Genomic DNA, 23,702 nt, shown 5'->3' on the forward strand with positions numbered 1-23,702 from the left:
TCCTAACTGGCAGCCTGAGATCCATTTGGGATTTACCTAATGAGTCTATTCCAGGAAACTACCGTTTGCATTAATTAACTCTATGGTATGAATAGGGGGAACACGTAGAGCGTTGTTAAAATTGAGGACAGAATGACAAACTCCCAGTTCTCTGGACTTTCAGACTTTAAGAATTGTTTTTATAAGGTGGAATGATGTCCCCAGTACCCTGGAGAGCTCCGCAGCCTCAAAGTGTTGTCACTGCGCCCCTTCTCTTTAACGACAGAATCTTAATTTTGTTTGGAGCATCTATGTGCCCAGCTAAGTGTCCACCTCCCCAGCTACACACAGCCATGTGGATGAGCTCTAGGCAGTGATGCCCAAGCTGTTCACTGAGTGCGGCTTCAGCAAATGGTATTGGTTTTGGCCAAAAAGGAGTCAAGTGGGCCACAACTTTTACTTTCTCTTCTTTCCACTTGGACTGTAAATGTAGTGTCTGAAAGTGAAGTGGTTATTTTGATTTTATAAGGAAAAAATCGCCATGATGAAGGTGGCTGAGCAGAAAAATGTACAGAGTCCAAGACACATTGGCCTCATGTATACATATATTTCTCTGGGCTGGCCACTGAAATTGAAGACCCAAATCCCCATTGGCTAGTCATTGATATCCAAAGACAAAGGTGTCTAAGCTCTCTCTAAAACATTTTTCCCATTTAAGTATAAAAAGTCTTGTATTTTAAGAGTCATTTTTGCTTGCATGCCATGAGTCTGCTTACCTTCATGAAAATACAGGAGAGAAAATGTCCAGCCTCTCACTCTATCCAGCACAACCACATTCTACTCAAAGCATTTGTGAGTAAGGAAGGCTTCACCAAACACTTGAGGATCACAAGATGTGTTTCCGGTCTTTGAACCCAATACACATTAAAAATCACGTAGCTGAGATTTTAAATTTTGTTTGTCATTTTGGACTCTGCAAAAATGGAGATTTTCTTGACAATTTTTCCATGTAATGGCTAGGGTCCTGTCCTCCCATGAATCTTCTCTGCAGTCCTCAATTCCCACTTTTATGTTTTTATGTAACTTCTCTTTGAAAGCTTAAAGGCAATTCTCTCTTTTCATCTCATGACCACTGGTCTGATTTTTTCTTTTGAAGCCATCCTACCAACACAAAGCCTGACTTTCTACCTCAACCATGTCCTAAAGTATTATGTATTTGTTTGTTCATATTTTTAAGAAATATTTTTATGGTTGCCTTGCTGAGAAAATATTGGTATCAGTTATTAAAACATACAGATTATTTTCACTTTGTTGTAAGTAAAGGAATGAGGTATGTATACATGTTGATATCGATTTATGTCTAATTTTATATTTCTAGAAATTACTATATGGGCTGCATCAAATAAATTTCTACTTCAAAGGGCAGATATAGTCTTTATAAATGTCTTCTAAAATATTGATAGCATCTCAGAAGGTTTTGAAAACGGAGCAAGTGTCGCATAATAGGAAAACCAGATGGACCGGCAGGCGCTTAGCTGTTGTGTGACCACTTATATTTCTGTATCTCCCTGAATTTTCATCTATTAAACAGAAAAAATACACTGTGGTTATTATGTGGCTTAGAAGATTAATGAGACTGTAAATATAGGCTGCATGAGATAACACGAAAATGCTGTAAAATGGTAGATTGTTGAGAAAGATAATAAATCTTAATTTTTAGATTCTGGACTCTATTTTTTTTTAACCAAGAGTTGACCTGAATTTTTTAAAAGATTTTTTATCTACTAATTTAGAGAGAGAAAGTACAAACAGAGGAAGGGCAGAGGGAGAAGAAGAGGAAGAGAGAAAATCTACAAGCACACTCCCCCTGAGTGCTCAGGAGCCGAATTTGAGCCTCATCCCAGGATCCTTAAGATCATGACCTGAGCTGAAACCAAGAGTCTATCGCTTAACTAACTGAGCCACCCAGAAGCCCCCTGATCTGAATTTTGATAATTGAGGTTTGCCTTAGATTTCTTCTCAGTATCTCTTCTATAGAAAATTCGGGCAATGAGCTCGTTATCCTAGGTAGTGGTGATACACCATTTAGTAACACGTTACTATATGAAGATTGCTGCTAACCAATGACACAACAGGCAATGAGTACTCTACAATCAACTCAAAATAGTTTTCCGGTGTGGTAAACTCACAGAGAACACAACCACCAGCACCCCCTACAGTGTGGCTTCAGGATGACTCACTTTAAAGTATTTCCTTTTTTGCAAGTGAAATCATCTGTAGATAGTTAATGTGAGAGAAAACAAGTGAAAAGAGGTGGTTAGTGTTAAAGCTTGGAATGCAGCTGACGATCATTAACCTAAATTACCACTCACCAGCCCACAGAGACACCAAGCGGAATAAAACCAGGGAGATTTCCTATATGGATTCCAGAATACATACAACCATGTGGTGTGAGTATCGCTTGATCCCTCTGGAAAGGTTGAGCTTTTATATTTTAGAATCTGTGTCAAGACCACATTTAGAATATAGAAAGGAAAAATGCATTTGATTTATTCTGTTTATTTTCCAGAAATAATAGACAATCAAATAACAGATAAAAATAGGTGAATGTTTCTCATGCTGTTAAATTTTTACAAGAAAGAAAAATTCCAATTTCATCATGAAATTCTTATATATCTCTGATTGGGTAAGTTATTTTTTTTTCTTCACTATCCAATTATTTCAGCATGAGATATAGAGTTGTTTTAGGAAACAATTTTGGGGTTAAAATGTCCTTGGTATGAATAACCCACATCTCTGTGGTCATGTTACCATGCAGGATGCCTCTTTCCAATCCCAGGAACACATGCTGAAATGACATACAGAAAAAATAGTTTAAAATATGAACACCATTTACTATTTCATTATTTATTTCCTAAAAGCTACACTTTATAGTCAAATGTTAGATGTAATCAGATATTGCCATGTTGTGTAGATATAACTGATCTCTTTTAGAAGCAGGAATTCCTCATGGAAATTTTACAAAAATGACTTTTATAATATATAAAACCTATACTGTATTACATTATAAAAATGCATGGAAATATTTTATTGATCTCTTTAAAGTATTGGATGTGAGACTTTTGTAGATCTTTGTAAAAGTATATTTTAAGGAGTCTTGAAATGTAGACTAATACATTTTATCACTTAAATATAAAAAAACAGTGTAATTTTTAAAGTATTTTTTCTAAGAGCTACAGTTTATTAAGTGCTTACTATATGCCAGGAATTGTGCTCACCAAGTTACAGGTATTGTGACACTCACAGTGACTCTGAAGTAAGTATTACCTTTCCCATTTTAAAAGGCTTAGAAAGACTGAGAATCTTGCCAAATTCTACATAGCTAGGGCTGGGCCCATACCTGGTTATCAACAAAGCTCATATTCTTAACATATTGTTAAGAGGTGTTCCTCTCTAATATTTTGCCAATGTTTTATATCCTTATTTCTATTCATTACAAAACTTTTATCTCTATGGCTAATATTCTTATGATTTTAAAAATAGTTTCTAAAGTTTATATAACAATAGTGTGGTGATAAAGAACTTCTCTTTGATTCAAACAAAGTAACCCTACAGAGACACATCATTGATTCTGTGTTCAAAATGGCATGCTTCTGCCACTGCAGAAGTCTTCATGTGATGAACTTGACCTTTCTGCCTTAAACCCATGCATTTCCAGTTGAAGACAAAATCCTTAGACAGGAGTCTGGGATTGTAACTCTCCTCCTCTGACTTAAAAGCTGTTAAGTACCTTTGTGTGTAATGAGCCATGTGAGTATTGCATCTAGAACAATTCATGATTTGGGGTTTTCCAGTCTAATAACATATCATGAAGTTAGTAATGCCTAAAATTTAAGCTAGACTTGAAAATAATGTCCTTAGGAGCCTTCAGCTTTATTACTGACTCCAGTTCTCCATCTAGAAACTGGAAACTACAATGCTTAGATGTATCACAGTGGGATGTCGTGAATGGCTAATTACAAGGACTCAGCTTATTAAAGTTGTAGATAATTGCTAAGTATCTTTTTAACCTCTGCTCTGCACTGCCAGAGAAATAGAGGCAGTGAGCTTAATGGGTTTCTTCCATTCTAAGGGCTCCATCTTTAGAGTTTGAACATCTGCACAGTGTCCTTGTCGGTGAATATCAAGTAGAATAGAACACATTACTAAAATAAAAAGGGCTCACTGGTTCAAAATAGAACATTTACCATTAAATATCCACTATAGTAGTTCCTACACAGTCTTTCCCCAGCTTCCAAACATCCATCTCTTATCTCCTCCAAGTCAACCACAATGGCCTCCTTGTTGTTTCTCAAATGGCAAAGGCCTGCCATTTTGCCTTGTTAGCTCTTCCCCTATATAGCCACGACATTGGCTCACTGATTCAAGGTCTCTGCTCACTTATCATCCTGACACAGATGACTTCCATGGGTTCCCTGTCTAAAGAGTGCTGCTCCATCCTCTTCTGCCCCTACACTCCACCTACCCCACTGCCACCTGTCTTGAGCCCTTGATCCTGCCTTATTTTTTTATAGTGATCATGATCCCTTAGCATATTGTATTTGGTGGTTTTATTCTCTGTCATCTCATTCTGTGACGGGAAGCTCTGTGAGAACAGGGACTTTTGTGTGTTTTACTGATTACTGTATTCTCTACATTAAGAGGGCACTTGATATTTTAAGTGGTTACTAAGTACTAAGAGGTAACTTAGAGGATAACTAAGAGGATAAATATATGGGGAATATTTCTGCATTATATGTTCTCCAGTCTTTATTTCCCAAATGCCTGCTTCCAATCATCACTAGTGTGGTCTACATTTGATTTTGGACATTTATAAGGCAGAGGAGAATTTTGTCCTTCAGAACGTTTTAAAAAAGAACTCATAACTCACAAAATCAAACTCTAATATAAACACTTAAAGAGAGGGCAACAGAAATCTATGGCTCTGACATAGTATTAGTTTTATCATCATAGAAATCTGAACATATTTTCATCTTTCTTTGGTATACATGGCCTAGCATAGGCTGAGGTTCTGAAAGACCGGAGTTCTAATCGATTTGTAAGACATTTGCCAACTGAGTATTGCTTGGACTATACCTTCAGGAATAATGATGCCTACTTACATTTTTTTCTCATGAGATTTTATTAAATAAGATCATTCTAAGATACTTAACAAAATGACTAATGTGTATTGAGATCTAGTATGTGTTAGTTTTCCTTCTTCCCAGAGCAAGATATATAAATCCTTATTTATCCTGGAAACAGGCAAATGTCTCAAATCTCTATTTTTTCTCCTTTCAAAGACTGGCTAAGTCACTCTGCAGGTATATCTGCTGTTGATGAAGCTCTGAAAGGCTCTTTCTTCTAGCTACTTCTTCCTTTACCTGTGGCTCTGTTGGACCCTTTCAGTGATACTTTATTATTTGAGCTTCTTGTCCTGCAACAATCCCATTAATATTGGTGTTTCTAAGGATTCTGTCCTTGTCCCTTATTCCATAAATGTTTTCCAAGTGATTTTGTTCATTCTTCTTTTTAGTATGATCTACTAATGCTAATGATTCCCCAGCCCAGCTCTTTCCTGTAAGATCAGGCTCCTCTATTCAGTCAGTGCCCTGTCAGCTGACATTGTCTCTACTAATGTTGACAAGTGGAAAAGCTTTTCCCCCAAGTGAAGTTGGTCTTTTTGCTGTATTTGCTTGATAACTGGCTGGGAGGAAGTAGGAAAAGGGAGAAGACAAAGCTGAGTTCTGGTTTCTAGCTAATGTGACAGCTACAACTGAGAGAGAGAGACAGAGACAGAGAAGGAGGTGACAGAAATGTCCTGGCTCTCAAATATGGTGTTGGTTACCCAGACAAGGAGCATCTGCCAAGCTTCTCTATAAAGTTACCTTAAAGTAAGTTTAAGTTCACATCAACAGAGATGATTCAAATCAAACTTGATAGGACACAATGAAAATAACACACTATACTTCAGTTTTTGCTCCACAGATGCATTACCTGAGTCAAATCCTATAAAGAGAGGAGATAAACCAAAATGAAAGGACATTCTAGAAGATAACTAGCTTGTAATTTTCAAAAGCATCAGAATCAAGAAAAGATTAAGAAAGAGACCTAATTAATTTAAAGACATGATTTTGATCTGGATCATTTTACTCTAAAGAATGCTTTTGAAGTCACATCTCCCTTTTAGACCTCAGTTTCTCCTTCTGTAAAATGAGTAGCTTGGATTTATTTTCAAAATGACAGCTGACATTTATCAAGTGTTTAGTTTGCCCTTGGCACGTGTGCACATGTGCACTCATACACACAAATGTTATTGGAACAGCTAGAAAAACTTAAATGAGATCTAAGGGTGACATTGTAGTAATGTATCCACTTTTGTTTCCTACTTTTGTTGACCATCTTGTGATTATATAGGAGAAAGCCCCATTTGTAGGAAATCCACACTCTAATATTTGGAATGATGGACAACATGTTGACTACTTTTTCTGAAATGGTTTTGGGGGAAAAGTTCTTTGTATTGTACCTGCAATTTTTCTGTGAAGATTGAAATTATTTCAAAGTAAAAATAATTTTTAAAAAAATGTAGACGTTTTCTAAATGGTAGATAATCATGGCTATCTGAACTGTATAGCAACCTAATCAGATTTCTATCTCAAATGGTCACTCTGGCAGTTCTGTGGAAAGTGTATTTTGAGAGTGGGAGGGTGGAAGGATTGTAACACTCGTGACATGTGACTTTTGGGGAAAAACACAGCAAGGTCCCTATTGGAAGAATGCATTGCAAAATAGCAGTCCATCCTCCAAGCTGAGATTGTTTTAGGCCAAACTCTCAAAGTACATGACTATATAAAGAGTCTCATTTTTTTTTTTTTTTTGAGTGGGAAATATCAGAAAGGCAGAGCCAGAACATGAGAGACTCCTAACTCTGGGAAACGAACAAGGGGTGGTAGAAAGGGAGGTGGGAGGGGGGTGGGGATGACTGGGTGACAGGCACTGAGGGGGGCACTCAATGGGATGAGCACTGGGTGTTATGCTATATGTTGGCAAATTGAACTCCAATAATAAATAAATAAATAAATAAATAAATAAATAAATAAATAAATAAATAAAAAGAGTCTCCAGGAAATGCAGACTAGATGGAAAGCTATAGCAGCTGTCTACAAGATGACTTCCAGACATATTTTGGAGATTGAATAGGTAGTAGAGGCTGAAAGATTTTATATGGAGGGTAAGGAATAGAGAAAAATCTAGAATGACTCATGAGGTTTTAACATGAACTCCAGCAATGGCTTAGTATATGGCTTTATATATGGAGAAGATGGATGAGCAATTTGGGGAGAAAAATCAAGAATGTATATCTTGTTATGAGTAGGCAATTTACTAAAGAAGCAACCCCATGGCCAATATGTATAGATTAATATTCAACTTCATTAGTATTCAAAAAAACAAAACTTTGAAGCATTTTCACCTATCAGATAAGCAAAATCTTTTTCATATTTTCTATTACTATAGTAAATATGAAATAAGAATTGCAAAACTTATTTAATAACAGATGTTTCTGGAGTTGGAGAAAATAATATCTCTTACAATTTTGTGCAGCAAATTTGCATCACACTAAGTTGCAGACACCTCTTTCAGCATGTAGGCAGCACCAATGTTCATGCTTTGTAGTGGTCAGAGACCACTGGAATCCATGGTCTTGGCCAGAGGAGAACCAGTGAGCTTTCTAGGTGTAGCCAACTCACAGGACTCCATTGTTTTCTAAACACACTTCTTTTGCCAGCACACACTCCTTCACATGGGATGTCTTCTGCTCCCAGAGGGTTTACTGCTTCAGTGCTACTCATCTCTCAAAACAACACTAGTAGCCCCTTCAAATTCAAATTATTCATACGGCCATCTATTCATTGGATTGGTCTTGATGTATTTTCCCTTTTTACTGGTGGCTCAGATAGCTTTTATTTGTGTGAGTCTGTCTTACTTATTGCACAGAGTGTTTGGAAGATTTTACTGGATAAGACTTAAGAAGCCTGCATTGTTATTGTGCACTCTAATTCATTGCATAAATGCAGTACGACTGTTATTACAACCAAAAGTCAATCAACTTTTTAATTGATTATTGGCATTCAGTGGATATGGGGATAATGTGTCTTGATTCCATAAGATTCCAGTTGCAGAACATTAACAGTATATGTATGATATTCTAGATTCTCCAGTTTTTAATATTCTCACTGTTATGGTATTTTACACTTAAGAGGATAGATCTCTCTACATCACATCTAAATCTACATCTATATGTTCCTTTTCATCCATTAAAGCTGAAGACATAGAGTCTATTATTCCCAGATATATTTACTAATTATTTTGTTCTTTGAAATTAATTGTAAATACTACCATATTATTTAAGAGAATTGATGGGTTTACGTTTTTAAGTCAGTTGAACTAGCCATAAACAAAAATAAGAATCCTTTATTTAAAAATCAAAGCTGTGCCAAACTTTTGGGAAAATGCAGTTTTTCCTGAAATATCAATTCAGTAATTTCTAACATATTTAGTTCTATCTTGACAGCTCTGAGAACTGAACCACCCTTTTGAAAATATTAAATCAACAACTTGTACCTTGCTTCATGCAACACCATGCCCCCGAAATCTTTGGCATACATCAAATGATGTTTTAAAAGCACTCAGGGAAATCACTGTTTGCAAGAATCAAGTGATGAATTTTCTTTTAATGTGACTAACTGTTTTGTAAGTTATGTCCTCAGTTAAATTTAGAATTTGAGTTTCCTATCACAGTAACTCAAAATAGTTTATGATATTATTCTGGAGGCTGGTTGTTACCAGCCTCCAGAATTTATTCAATATAATGTGGAACTGTTTTGAAAACCACAGTAGGATAATTTTTTAAATGGTGAGAAATGGCTGTGTTAAATGTATTTTAACTATAAAATAGTCCCTAAACATGGTCCCTCACTGGGATGTTGCTGCAAGGCTTCTATGAGAATGCTCAACGTTGACATTGTAGCTGACACAGTGAGGCGTCATAGAGTAGGCCGTGTTTGGGCAGTTAATAAAGTGTTTTTTTTTTTTTTTTTTTTTTTCTGGAAGGAAAGAATGATCTGATCAGGGCATAAATGTGCAGAAAGGTACAGTTGATTAGACGGGTAATGTGTTCAGGCCACCATCCCTGTCATCCTGTCTACCTGGGGCCAGGCAGGGGTGGGGGGGGTGGGGCGGTTTCCTGCAGCCATGCTGGGTGATTTATACTTTATTTGTTGGCAATTAGAAGACAAGGAAGAACTAATATAGAAGACCAGAGCCTCATGGGTGTGATGGAAGAGGTTGATTCTGTTCACTATTTGCCAAGATTGCTTTGACAAGGGCAAGTCTGGATGTGTGCGAACCAATTAGAAAGCACTGTGAGAGTAACAGCAGCCCTGTGTGTTCACACGTAGCTGTGTAGGATATGTTTTCACATGTTGTAAAGTTAATTTGTGTAGTAGTTCACTCCTGAGAACAGAGAGGCCCAGAGAAGTCTTAAATGCTCACAAAAGACAGCAGTGCTGGTAACTAGCCCGCTGGGGTGAGATCACAGGCCTGAGGATGGGCACCAAATCCCCACCAGGCTCTGTGGTCAGTGACCTGCACCTGCCTTCTGGTGGGCCGGCCAACAGCACCCACCTCTCTGCATGTCACCAACTGCCCTGTGTGTCAGCCGGAGGAAGTGTAGTCTTGTGCATAAAAATAAAAATAAAAATAAAAATAAAAATAAAAATAAAAATACCAGAGTTCTGTTTGACACTAGCAATTTTGGGAGAAGGATAAGCAGTCTGATCAGAAATAAACTGAGAATTGGTAGAAGCGGTTTCTATGATCAGCTCTGCTACTGCCTGGCTGTGCCTTTCAGTAAATCGCTGAATTGCGTGATTTTCCCATGTGTAAAATAAAGAACCAAATGATTTTCAAGGACCTTCTAGCTCTAAGATTCAGTTTATATTTCAAATAGAAAGTATCTGCCTGGAGGCATTAATATATTGTTCACAGTTTCACAATAAACTACTTTCCAATAAATGAACTGCCTAAGGCAATTTGAATGAGTCTCTTTCTCCCTCTGTCTGAATCTTTCTTTCCCCCTCCCTCTCCCTCTCTCTCTCTCTCCCCCCACCCGCGTTTCCTCATTTCAGATTAATGACACACTAATTTTATACTAATTATCCTATCTGTTGCATTGACTTCTGACTTGATTGATCACATAACTCATACTCATTCTCCACCCGCCCTGTTTTCTCAGCTGAATTCCCCGAGCTTCCACTTGTGTACTGGATGTTAGGGAGGGAAGCGCCGTTACCCCCTGGGGGAGGGCTCCCAGTGGAAGGCATTTTATAAGCATGGCTCCCACTAGGACCTGCAGTTGTCTTACCTGCATGAAGCTGCTGGTAATCAATTGGGCTGATTGATCTTACATGCGTTTTGAAGGATGTTTATACCTGTCATTGAGTTTTATAACATCTCCCTCATGTTTTATATCAACAGTATTGAGTAGTTCATGGTATTCTTTTACTGTTAGGAATAGCAAATGACATTTTGATTCTTTTTTGCTCATATAATAATTATGAGCAGGGTTTTAAGGTAGACTTCCCAGGTAGGAACCTATAAGTGATGGCGGGTCAGTGGTAGCTATTCAGAGGATAGCATCACATCAGTTTGTTAGAACTTTGAGTTTAAAATGAAACAGCCTCGTAATCATTCCTTCTGATATTACATGCAAAAAAAAAAAAACTTCCTATAAATCCCTCCCAATGTGTTAAATCAGTGTTTTATTTTTTATTTATTTATTTTTTTAAATGTTGGTTTATTTATTATTTATGATAGTCACAGAGAGAGGCAGAGACACAGGCAGAGGGAGAAGCAGGCTCCATGCACCGGGAGCCCGATGTGGGATTCGATCCTGGATCTCCAGGATCGCGCCCTGAGCCAAAGGCAGGCGCCAAACCACTGCGCCACCCAGGGATCCCTAAATCAGTGTTTTAAAATGTTTTTGCCAGATGTTTAGAAAGTACATCAGCTGCCTTCCTTTCTCTTGAATCTAAGTTGTCCTCATTGGGATCAGGGCTATGGAATGAAGTCTCTATTTTTCTTTAAACAACAAAGCCCTTCCCAGAAGGAGGCTGTTTCTAATGTAAAAGAAATGTAAGTGCATTTGAGGGAATAGTCTAGTTACTCAGTGTCTAGCAAGGACTTGCAAGTGGAACTGCTTCTCTGAAATGCGGTAGATATTTGGTTTTCCATTTGATTCTTCTTTATATATACAACACTAAAGCATTTAAAGCACCACAAAACTAGTACTTGATGGTAATCATTATTACTAATTTCTAAAAAAAATAAGGTAAAACACCATACAATCACATCAAAATACTAAGAAACTGATATTCTGTGACAGAGACACTGATTCATCCTTAGCTTCTGTTGTAAATCTTAGTTCATTAGCTTTTTTTCTTTTTTTAACTCCCTAGGGATCATTCTCTAAATCCTATATATTCAGTTCAGTGTGTTTGTATTTTCATTTGGTTCAAAGTACTTCTTTTATTTCCCTTGAGATTTCCTTTTTGACCTAAGGAGGATTTAGAAGTATATTGTTTAGTTCCTACGTGTTTGGGGGTTTTCCTGGCTCTCTGTGTTATTGATTTCCAGCTTAATTCCACTGTGACCAAGGAACACCTTGTATATGATTTCAATTGTTTAAATTTACTGAGGTTTGTTTTCTGACTCGGGGTATGGTCTGTCTTGGTAAATGTGCCATGGGCACTTGAAAAGAGTGCAGATCCCATTGCTGTTTGAAGTGTTCTGTGATTATAGATTAGATCCTGTTGGGTTGGCAGGATTGTTGAGTTCTTCTCTACCCTTGTTGGTTTTCTATCTAGTTGTTCTATGAATTGTTTAGTGACAGGTGCTGGTCTTCAACGGGAAGTGTGGATTGTCTGTCTCTCCTCCTGATTCTGTCCATCCCTGATGCATTACCATTATTTTGCAGCTCTGTTGTTTGGCACATGCACATTCGGGGTTGCTATGGCTACTTCTTGGTGGATCATTATGTAATGTCTGTTTCTGTTTCTGGCAATTTTCTTTACTCTGAAGTCAATGCTAACTGATTTTAATAGAGCTACTTCTGCTTTCTTTTCATTAATGTTTGCATGGTAGATCTTTTTTCATCCTTTAATTTTCCACCCAGCCGTATTATTATATTTGAAGTGATTTTCTTATAAGCAGCTTATAGTTGGGTCAGTTTTCTTAGGTCTATTTTCATTGTTTGCTAGTTGGTTTTGCTTTGTTTTGTTCATTTTTTTATATACATCCATTTTACAAATCTCTGTGTTTTAGTTGGAGTGTTTAGACCATTCAATTATAACGTGCCTATTGATATTTTTGGACCTACATCTGCCATTTTCTGTTTTGCTTTCAGTTTGCTCTGTTTTTCATTTATCTGCCTTTCTGGGAATTGCTTAAATAATTTTTAGAATTTATCTTGATTTATTTATATGGCATTTGGATTGATCTTGTATGACTTTTAGAGGTTGCTCTAGGACTATATAACTCCAACACTTACAGTCTACTTTGGGCATTTTACCAGGTTGAGGAAATATAGAAACTTTACTTGTCTTTATATTACCGTGGTCTTCCCCATTTTTAAGTAACTGCCTTAAATGTGTCATTTACTTGCATTGAAACCCACATAAGGCCATGCTATGTTTTTGCTTCTACCATCAAACATAATAAAGGAAACTCAAGAAGGAAAGTCTATTGTATTTATCCATTTTTTTGCTTCTTGCGTCCTTCCTTTCTTTCTGATGTTCCACAGTTGATTTTTTGTGGCTTCCTTTCAGTTTAGAGAACATCCTTTAGTCATTCCATCAGATCACGGGGGCTGGCAATACGTACTCTTGGTTTTCTTCATCTGTAAGTATCCTAGGTCCTTCATGACTGAAGGATATTTTCACTGAATACGGAATTTAAGATTGACAGGCCTTTTCTCTCTGCATTTAAAAACCCTTTATTTTGATGAGAAATTCCCCATCATTGCATGTCAGCTAAGATGTTCTTCACTACTTTTAAAGTTTCTTTTGTCCTAGGTTTTCATAAATTTGACGATGTGTCTTGCTGTGGATTTCTTCAGGTGTTCTTTGTAGTTCATACAGCCTCTCAAATCCATAGGTCTACATCTTTGGCTAAATTCATGAACTTTTTAGTCATTATTTTTCAGCTACTTTTGCAGTCCTGCCCTCCCATCTCCATCCAGGACCACCAAGGCCCGTGGTTCAGGTCTTGTGCTGTAAGTGCCCATGCCACCATTGCTCTGTGCGTTTTCTTCAGTCGGCTTTTCTCTTGTTTACCTACTGTTCAATAAACATTGTTCTGCCTTCAAGTTCACTGGTTTCCTTCTGTCTCTCCATTCTATCCACTGAGCTTTTTGTCTTAGTTATTGTATTCTACAGTTCTAAAATTTCCATTTGTTTCATCTTTTATCTTCGATTTCCTTCCTGAAGACTCCTATCTTTACTTTCCTTTGTGCTTGTAATGTGAAAGCTTTGTTGTTGTTGTTAATTCCTTATCAAACAAATAATTTTAATATCTGTATCATTTTGGTGTTTGGACTCTTTTGGTTGATTTTTCTCATTTAAATCAAGTTTTTCCTGGATCCTGGTGTGGTGGGTGACTTTCAATGAAACCAGAACATTTTGAGTATTATATTGGTATAATCTGGGTCTCATTTCCATCTATTCTTTTAGCTGGTCTCCCCTTACATCCCTTAGACAGGAGAAGGGAGCAGCACCTCTTTATTGCCAGTGGGGTTGGAGGTCCAGGTTCCCACAGTCAGTCTCTTAATACCAGGGAGTAGGGTAGGGATGCTCCTTACTCCATTTCCCTATCAGACCCTCAGTGGCTTGGAGGCATAGGGGCAGCTTGTTAACGCTCCAAAGTTGGCCTTTGCTAACATAGAGGGGAGTGGAGAGCTTGGCCTCATTACTGCTGGGCACTAGACCATTGGTGATAGAACCCAGCAGGGAGGTGAAGGTGGCATCTCATTACTGCCGGATGGGGCTGGAAGTCCAGGATCTCCATGTGAGGGCACCTTGTTATTGCCCAGCTAGCATGATACCATCCATTGGGGAGTTTAGAGCCTGGGGAAATCAGAAATCTAAGCTCCTTGCTCTCTTTGTTTGTTTGTTTGTTTATTTATTTATTTTGTTTTGTTTTGCTCCTTGCTCTCTTTGATGGCAGAGGTAGAATAAGGCCTCTCTTTTTTTCTTGTAGTATTTGCTGGAGTAGAGAGATTACTGTCTCAAATGTTCTATTTCCCAGTACACCCCCTTTCCAGATCCTTGAGCCAGAAAGAGCAGGTTTTTCTGACTGCATCCATCCATGATTCCGAGTTGCCAGTAGAATTCTTCAGCTTCGTATGTGGTTTATATGAGCCAAAAGAAAACCCAGGAACTCAGTTAACTCCTTTCTTGAGTTTTAAGGTCACTGACTTGTCTGCCTTCTTCTCTCTACCTTTCAGAATTTTCTTCTGTTTGCTTTACATATAAGGTTCAGAGTTATATTAGTGCTTAGCAGGAAGAAGAGGGGAAAAAAGTACTTCTGATTCATCTTTATCAAAGTAGAGCTTCCCTATATGATTCTTAAAAAAAAAACCCAAAAGAAGAAAACAAAAACATGTCTTCAAGGTGCGGCATTCCCATTAATTTATTAAAAAGGGAGAATGTTTTATCTGTTGACAAGTCAGAAAGCTCATGGTGTCATCTGTCCCATAGCCAGCAGTAGAGATGGAGTGACAAGGCCCTTCAGAACCTGAGATTCCATCATTGTTGAGAGGTAGCAAGCATTTATAGGGAGTGAGTTACAGAGGAAATCAATCGGGGACTTGTTACATTAGAATAATAGGCTCACATCACCCCTACAAATAATCATCCTTATGTTCCAAGAGGGTAAACATGATTGATGTACAACTAAGAAGTGTGAAGGCAAGATAATACACTTTTAACCAAGACACTATGATGATGATCATCATCATGATTGTATTGTGACTATTATATTGTGACTATTTCCAGTAACTTCAAATATCAGGACCAAACAAAAATTGTACCCAGTTGTCATACTTGCTCTGAATCATACTCTGCTGTACTATTCTTGCTGAGGAAACAATTTAATACATGTTGTTTCATACTTGAAAGCAAACGTGTACAATTTGTTTAGCATAAAAAATTTAGCTCACTTCCTTTACTGCAAAAAAAAATATATATATATACTTTGGAAACTTCAATATTGAAATAGCTAGCATCGATATTATTTTATACTGGAAGAATGTTGGTTTCATCGAGAGCATTGAATTTTTAGGTTTTATGCATTATCATTCAATAGTCATGATCTAAAGGATTTGGTTCACTCAGTTCCTATGGCTGCTTTATATCACTTCTCTCTACCTTTCAGAATTTTCTTCTGTTTGCTTTGAAAGGGTATTTCAATGTTTGCATTGAAAGGGTATTTCAATGGGCAGATTTGACAAGAATTGAAGAAGTCTTTCAAAGAAGTGTTACTCTATTTTTCCTAACTTAAAAGATATATGGTAAGTAAAACCAGAAAACTTTTTTTTTTTTGTTTTAGAATTAGAAGGATCCTATGGGATCCAAACCCTTCCCCTACGATAAGATAGATTACCAGTTTTTATTTTAATATTCACTTCCTTGAGAGAATAAGTTAAAAAACTTAGCAATTGAAAAAAGTGTTTTAAATTCAAGGTAAACTATTTAAGTCTTTGTCATGCAACTGATTTGATTTCTGAGCCCATATATGCATGATGAATACTAATACAAAAACTATATGAAGCTCAGATATGGCAATGTGCCACCTGTAAGGCCAGAGAGCAGAGTTCCTGTGTGTGTGTGTGTGTGTGTGTGTGTGTGTGTGTGCGCGCGCGTGCAGTGGAGAGAGTGTGACTTGGGAGTGATGCAGACTCAATTTTGAATTTCCAGGCATCAATGTTTGCTTTCAGTTCTCTCCCTTAACCTGCATCACATTTCTTGCCTCTCATAAAATGGGGAGGAAAGAATGATGGATTTTATAGATTTGAGTGATGATGGATAACCTTCCTTTGGGAAAGAGCACTTGGAAGCATTTTTTCCCCTATTATATATAATCTTGCTCAACCATTCGTCTAAAGTGACGTAAAGGGGACCGCGCTTCAAGAGGACACTTCCTACCCCGCTCTCAAGGCTCATTTTACTCATTAAAGGAAAAATCACAGCTGTTATCCCACAGCTGTCACCAGACATCCTCTGCCAAGTAAAGCAGCATCAGGAAGTTAAACCAAGATCAAATAATCTGAGGCTTGCTGCAGGAATGAAGAGTACACTTTGCCCCTCCAGAACACTGATGGGTCTGCCATCACCTGTTCCAGAGTAAGAAGTAGAGACTGCAAACATCCAGGCACACAGGGAGTTGCTTTCCTAAGCATTTGGTTAGCATCCTTAGTAAGTGAAAGCCCCTCCCACCTTTGTAATTGTTAGAATCATCCTCCAATTTTACTTAAAGTTGTGTGAAAAGAAATAAAATAAAAATACACTTATGCATAAACAGTAGGAAAATATTTCCCTAATGATGACACGTTTTGAATTGATTTTCAAAAATGCTCTCTCTCTCAAGAGAGTAAAAATGTATCACCAAACATCTATAGACAACTCTCTTTTAAAAAGATCATTGCCTTATTGCAGTTTCTAGATTCTTGAGAAAGTCTAAGAGAGACATCTACTGGAGTGAGGAGGACATGTCATGTTATCAGATAAGTTTTCTGTTTCAGGGAAATAGCACAACTACATTTCCGTTGCCCTAAGATTTTGTACCATATACTTCCGTGATGAGCACGTTACCATAGTTATGAAGATTCATTTATGAAAATGTGTGAACACCATGTGGAGGCCGAGAAAATTAAGGCCTTTCCACTTTAAGTTCAGTGTTAGCACAAGTACTGCTATCCCAGGCCCCTGTGAATAAGAGCTAAAATTTACATTACTTCAGTTACAGGAAAAAAAACAAACAAACAAAAAAACAAAAACAGCTTACAGCTTAATGTCCCAGAAAGCTCCATATTAGAATGAGAACAGAGCCCAAGCCAGTGGCAGGAAGCCCCACATTAGAATGAGAACAGAGCTCAATGCCCTTGAAAACCCCATATCAGAATGTAAACAGAACTTGAGAAATTCCTCCCCCCCCTTCTAGAGGTCCCCTAGAGCAGCCCATAAAACTAAGCTGAACCGCACCTTGGGGTCCCAGTCCCTGCTCCTCTGTGTCGGGTATACTTGGATCCAAGCTCGAGCTTGTTAATAAACCCTCGTGCGCTTGCATCACTGTTGGCTCCTTGGTGGTTTCTCGGATTCGCAATCTTGGGCACAGCACCATATGCTCAATTGTCAGGAGAAGGCTAAGCATTAATTCAAAAGCTGAATACAGAAAATACTTTGGTAAATCAAACAAGTGTTGCTCCACCTCTAAAAAATTATATATAAATTATTTAGCCAATGGTGGATTTTTTGTTAAATACTAATTTTTATTAAAAATTTTAAAATGTTTCTTTAAATCTTATATACAAAAATCATAGGCATGATTATTTTATAAGCTAGAAAACTAATATCTCTTAGAAATTGAACTAGTACAGCATTGTAATTTAAAACAATATAGGCCAATAGAGGTCAGATTTTAGAAGTAGCCACATAAAAAATTAAGTGTCGTTTGTCTAAGTAATAAAGGCAAAAAGCTAGCTGGGATACACAATGACAACTGAACAGACTAAAAGCAGGAGTTTTAGGTCCTTCTCCCCTCTGCTTGGAGTAGCTGTGGATGAGTAACTCCAAGGGGCTGAACGTCACATAAAACTTACTGGAAGCTCAATTGCACCAATGCCTCAAGTCCTGATTTATCTAAATAAGCTTGGAATCACTCTCCATGCAGGTCAGCCTGGCTGCGCACTGAGGACACTGAATTAATCTTGTAGATACACAAAATATAAATATTAGGTATACTCAGATTCTGTGTCTTAGTTCTGCCTGCTATAACAGAATATCAGAGACTGGGGACTTACTCCACAGAAATTTATTTATCACAGTTCCAGAGTCTAGGAATTCCAAGATGATTCATTTCCCGGGGTGGACCCCCTTCCTGGCTTTCCACGAGAGGCCTTCTTCTTCACATAATGGAGAGAAAAACAATCTTGTCCCTACCTTTTTTGAAAAGGCATTAATCCCTTCATGATGGCCCTACCCTTATTATTGAATCTAACCCCAATTACCTCCCAAAGGTCTCACCTCCAAATCCCACACTGGGATTAGGATTAAACATATGAACAGTTAACAATATTGTATTATGCTGTGGAGGCCGAGAAAATTAAGGCCATTCCACTTTAAGTTCAGCGTTAGCACAAGTACAGTCCCAGGCCCCTGTGAATAAGAGCTGAAATTTACCTTGCTTCAGTTACAGGAAAAAGCAGTTTACAGCTTAACGCCCTAGAAAACCCCATATTAGAATGAGAACAGAGCCCCAGCCAGTGGCAGGAAGCCCCATATTAGAATGAGAACAGAGCTCAATACCCTTGAAAGCCCATATCAGAATGTAAACAGAACTTGAGAAATCCCTCCCCCCCTTCTGGAGGTCCCCTAGACCAGCCCATAAAACTAAGCTGGAACCCACCTGGGGTCCCCAAGTCCCTGCTCCTCTGTGTCGGGTGTACTTGGATCCAAGCTCGAGCTTGTAAATAAACCCTCGTGTGTTTGCATCGATGTCGGCTTCTTGGTGGTTCCTCGGATACGTAATCTTGGGCACAACAATGCACTTTAAAAAAACACCAGAGAGTAATTTCATGTTCAGGGTTCTTACCACAAAAGAGGAGAGACGTGAGGAAGTGTTTGGAGGTGATGGGCGGGTTTATGACCTTGACTGTGATGATGGGTATATATATGTGACAGGGGCATATATGTGCCCGAATTTATCAAAATACATACATTATATGTGCAGTTTTTGTCAGTTATACCTCAATAAAGCTGTTCATAAAAAATTATGTCACTTAAGAGTTTTTAAAAACAGAATGTTAAGGAGGTTTATGTACTTGGAATATCAAGGAGTCAATGTAGAAATTAATTAACTAAAATAAACCGTATTTTCTTCTAAAAGTTTACTGGGATGCTTGATGATAGAATAAATATGAGTGTTATGTTAAAAGCTTGAAGGATCTGAATATGAACTTAATTGCAAGTCAACAAATGATCTTGGGATAGATAGATGGCCGGTACATAGGTAGATAGGTATCAGAACAGTGCTGGTTTGTTGGATATCCCTGTGAGAAAAAGATTATTGTTGAGCCCTACCTTGTCCTCTTTTACATGTTTATTAAGCCCTGAAAATTATATTGAGACCCTACTTACCTATTCTTAATAAAACTCCAAGCTGAGTATGAGAGAAGATATGTAGCATAGTGAATCAGGATGCCCAAATTTGTACCCAACAACTTTGAAAGACAGGGTGAATTTCAAAATACGAAATTCAACAGTCATGAAAAAATTTTGATTTGGGTATAAAATAACAATTATATGAAGTGAAGCCAGGAGGAACTGTGAGTGCAAGACAGTGCCTGTCGCATGCGTTGGGTTACAAGTGACCTCTGTGCATGGCGACAGCCTACTATGACTGCAAGATAATCTTGGATTAGATTAATGGAAAAATGGAATCTGGGAAGAAGAATAAAATGCTGATATACTTCTTATCACATGGAGCAGGACCCCTGCACTATAAGGCAGAGCGAGATAAGCTGAGGCCATTGGAAAGAGCGGTGATAAGGATGACACTAAATTCTGGGTCATAAAAATAACATTTGAAAGTATACTGGATGGTTAGCCTGAAGGGCCAAGTCTTAGGAAGGCAGGATAGCTCCACATGGGCAAGTGTTGTGCTTATTTTCTGTATGAATAGACGTGGGCAGGACGGAATGTAACAGGCGAATACTTCAAGTTTGAAATAAACAAGTGTCTGAAGAAGACATATTTTTCCCTTGGAAGAGACTGTGGAATAAATATTTGTTCTACATCTATGATCATGTAAAATTGCCCATAAATTGCAGCAGCATATCCTTTTTCAGCAAGTCCAGTGCAGCCTGTTCTTGGGAACAGTTTGGAGACAGACTTGTGTTGGGTTAATAGAGCACAAGTGAATAATAAAAGCCAAGGCCTACGTTGAGCTGGCCAGTTGGCTCTCTCCCACACGGTCCACTTGCAGCGATGAGGTTGATCTACACGACCCCCGACAGCAGCGTCACAATGTTGCTGTGACTCTCCTACAGACCTAAAATAAACACATGCAAAGATTTTATTTAGCTCGTTGGTTACTGGTGGGACCAGTAGATAGGAAAGCCATTTCAAACAATAATCCAAAGGCAGACACGCACAAACCATCAGGAGTGCGGACATGAATTTGCACAAAATGCAATGTTGGCAACATCTTTCTTAAAGGTAGAAATTAATTGAATTTCCACCTAATAAAATGCATTTGAATATCTATGAAAAAGAATTATCATTACCTTCAGTTTTCTGCATCTTAAACAGGCATAAAATAGCTCAGCCAAAAAAAAAAAAAAAAGGAAAAAAGAAAAAACAGAGAAAGCTAGAGGATCAGATAGCCTCAAAGGTCTGTGAGATGTCCCAACATTTAATTGAAAGAACACAATCTCTTTGCCCATTATTAAGTCTTTGAAGTTCCTTTTAGACAAAAGTTAATCAAGTTGTCACTGGGTGGAGTATTAAAAATCATTTCATTTTCTAGATCACTCTGTGATATTTGAATATAGCTTGAAAGGGGCTTGAAGAAATAAATGGCATTGGTAAAACAAATTTCATTTCCATTCCTGTCTCTCTGAGCCAGGTTTTTAAGCACTTACATTTGTAAAAACAGTAAAATAGAAATAAAATTGTGCCCCACCCTACTTCATTGTAGCAAGACGTGGTGCTAACACACACAAATATAAAGTATTTGGAAATGAAAGAAAACATCATCTCTCTCTCTCTCTCTCTTTCTCTCTCCCCCTCTCTCATGAGATTCATGTCCCATGAATTTGCTTTTCATGCCTAATATTTCATAAAACATATAGTAATTTGTTTCTCAAAATGCTTTTGCTAATAATAATTGCAATAGTCAGGTAGTCAAAAATAAATGTTTACCCTAATGCCTTTTGAACACAGAGAAGTTGTGCAAATTAAATGTACATGCTCAGTTTTGTGGCACAGACATATGGCAGGACATTCAATAAACCATGCTTCCAGATGTTCTCCAGCAGAAGCAGGAAGGACATACAGATTCAAGAAGAAACTGGTCAATGTAAAGTCGTTGGCTTTTAAAGAAGAGCTTGTTCTGGAGCATTTTAAATGGCTTACGATGAATATCAGATTGCCATAATATTTAGATTTTAGGTACGCCTGGGTGGCTCAGTGGTTGAACGTCTGCCTTTGGCTCAGGGTGTGATCCCGGGGTCCTGGGATTGAGTCCCACATTGGGCTTCTTACTGGGAGCCTGCTTCTCTCTCAGTTTGTGTCTCTGCCTCTCTCTCTGACTCTCTCATGAATAAATAAATAAAATCTTTAAAAAACACTTATATCTTATTGAATACTTGCAGAGGATTACATAACAATTTTATTTTCCATTGTCTCAATATACTTTATCCCTGGATTATATCCTTTATAGCAACGTATACTGTAATGAAAAATTATAGATATCTATTTAAAAAAGATACTAGAGGGACCACAGTGTTTTCTTTAAAGTGACAAGGAGCAAAGGAATAACCACCAAAAAAAAAGAAAGGAAGGACTGTGCTTGTTGACACAATGGGGCCTGTGGGAGGAGGGAGGCTCCCTCACACCCGGAGCTCCAGAGAGTCCTTAAACGTCTCACCTTTAAGACACTGTGAATGGATCTGAATCTCTGGCTACGTAGCATCTTCAGATTATATTTTGTGACCACTTAGGTTTTTCAAGATCACTGTGGTAGCTTAGATACACCTCAATATACCATCCTCCACCCTCGACACTGAGTAGTATCCTTTCCAAAATGCAGCCAGAATAATAATTTTTTTGGTGAAGACATATGCCTTTTTTCTTTTCTTTTTCCTTCCTTCCTTCCTTCCTTCCTTCCTTCCTTCCTTCCTTCCTTCCTTCCTTCCTTCCTTCCTTCCTTCCTTCCTTCCTTCCTCAGCTTTCCAGGGCTCCTGGTATAAAGACCACCAGAACCCCCCTGCCTGTCCCTGCAACCTGCAAAAACACCCCGCCCCCACCTTCTCTCCCCCCCTCACTTTTTTCCAGCCCATCCCACCTCCTTTCCAGTCCCGAGGGTGGTCCCACCGACTCCCTCTCTCAGGACCAGTGCTCCAGCTGACGTCCTCCTCCTGCCCGTCCCCATCAGCTCCTTCTCATCACATTTCAGATCATGTATGCCGGCCTCAGATAATTCTTCCCTGACTAGCAGACTAGAACCGGCTCCCAATTTTACCTTCCCAGCACATCCCATATTTACTTGCACAGCACTTCATGTTTGTCATGATAAATATGTTTGTGGAATGATTTGATGACCTCTAACTGTGAGTTCTGTGAAGGCAAGAACCGGGTACATTTGCACACCATGTTATGCCAGCATCTACTTCACTGCCTAGGATACAGTAACCACTCAACACTTTCTAAAATACAGTGAATGACTGTTAGATCAGATACAGTCTACCTAGAGAAGGAAAGGAAGACACTTTAGAAATGGCCTCATAACTGTGCAATGTCACACGGGTAGTTGTGCACTAATGCGCCAAGAAATAGTTCCTTTAGTACATTTTGCAATTAATTTTATATACAGCCTCAGATGCAATTTTGAGGCCAATAGCCAGTCCCCTGTAACATCCGATGGCAGCTGGGAGCCCACGGAAGGGCTGTCACAGCCCGGGCTGCTAGTTCGAGTTAAGATTGTGCTCAGTCACCTCGTCTTTCTAGGTTTCCTTGGTTTTCCCATTTGTAACATCAGTATCGTGTCAGATCTGTATGATGTGTTTAAGTTGTGAAATTCAGTGAAATAAGAGGCGTAAACCTGCAAACTAATTTTAACAGCTGCATAGAGTATTCAGATCAATGGAAACAGTGACAAATTGTAGCAGTTGGGACAGAGAAGTCCTAGAAGCTGGTTGCCTATCAGGAGAAATAAGCCAAGGCAGACAGATCAAGAGTGAAGGACCTGAAGAGGGAGTAGCCAAGGTTTTGAACACATGATGTTTGATTTTCATTTAAAAAAAAAAAGAGAGAGGAGCACCTGGGTGACTCAGTGGTTGAGCGTCTGCCTTCGGCTCAGATCGTGGTCCTCGGGTTCCTGGGATGGAGTCCTTCATCGGGCTTCCCACAGGGAGTCTGCTTCTCCCTCTGCCTTTGTCTCTCATAAATAAACAAAATCTTAAAAAGAGAGAGAGAGAGAGAGAGAGAGAAAGAAGGAGAGAATTCAAATCAGACAAGTAGGGACAGAATCAGGCAAATTGCTCAAAGCAGTTGTCACAAATAGAAACAAAAAAGAAACAAAAACAAGCTCATATATAGAAATTTAAGAAATAGTTGCAATGTAATAACCAT

The 23,702-nt window shown here is 38.3% G+C and overlaps 1 long non-coding RNA gene across 5 annotated transcripts; it reads right to left on the reverse strand.

Moving 5' to 3' along the window:
• Positions 1–2,540: 2,540 nt before the first annotated feature.
• Positions 2,541–23,453, reverse strand: LOC111093124. 5 transcript variants are annotated; one of them, XR_005353327.1, is made up of 8 exons: positions 23,392–23,453; positions 20,291–20,400; positions 18,757–18,897; positions 18,531–18,572; positions 18,152–18,250; positions 17,334–17,513; positions 5,907–6,027; positions 2,541–2,827 (listed from the first exon to the last, which is right to left on the reverse strand). It is a non-coding gene; the product is annotated as an uncharacterized LOC111093124 (long non-coding RNA). The 5 variants fall into 5 exon arrangements; XR_005353326.1 differs by having other exon boundaries at positions 18,152–18,253; XR_005353329.1 differs by lacking the exon at positions 18,531–18,572.
• Positions 23,454–23,702: the final 249 nt, after the last annotated feature.

This window comes from Canis lupus, chromosome 1 (genome assembly GCF_011100685.1).
Source record: "Canis lupus familiaris isolate Mischka breed German Shepherd chromosome 1, alternate assembly UU_Cfam_GSD_1.0, whole genome shotgun sequence".
Lineage (NCBI taxonomy): Eukaryota > Metazoa > Chordata > Mammalia > Carnivora > Canidae > Canis > Canis lupus.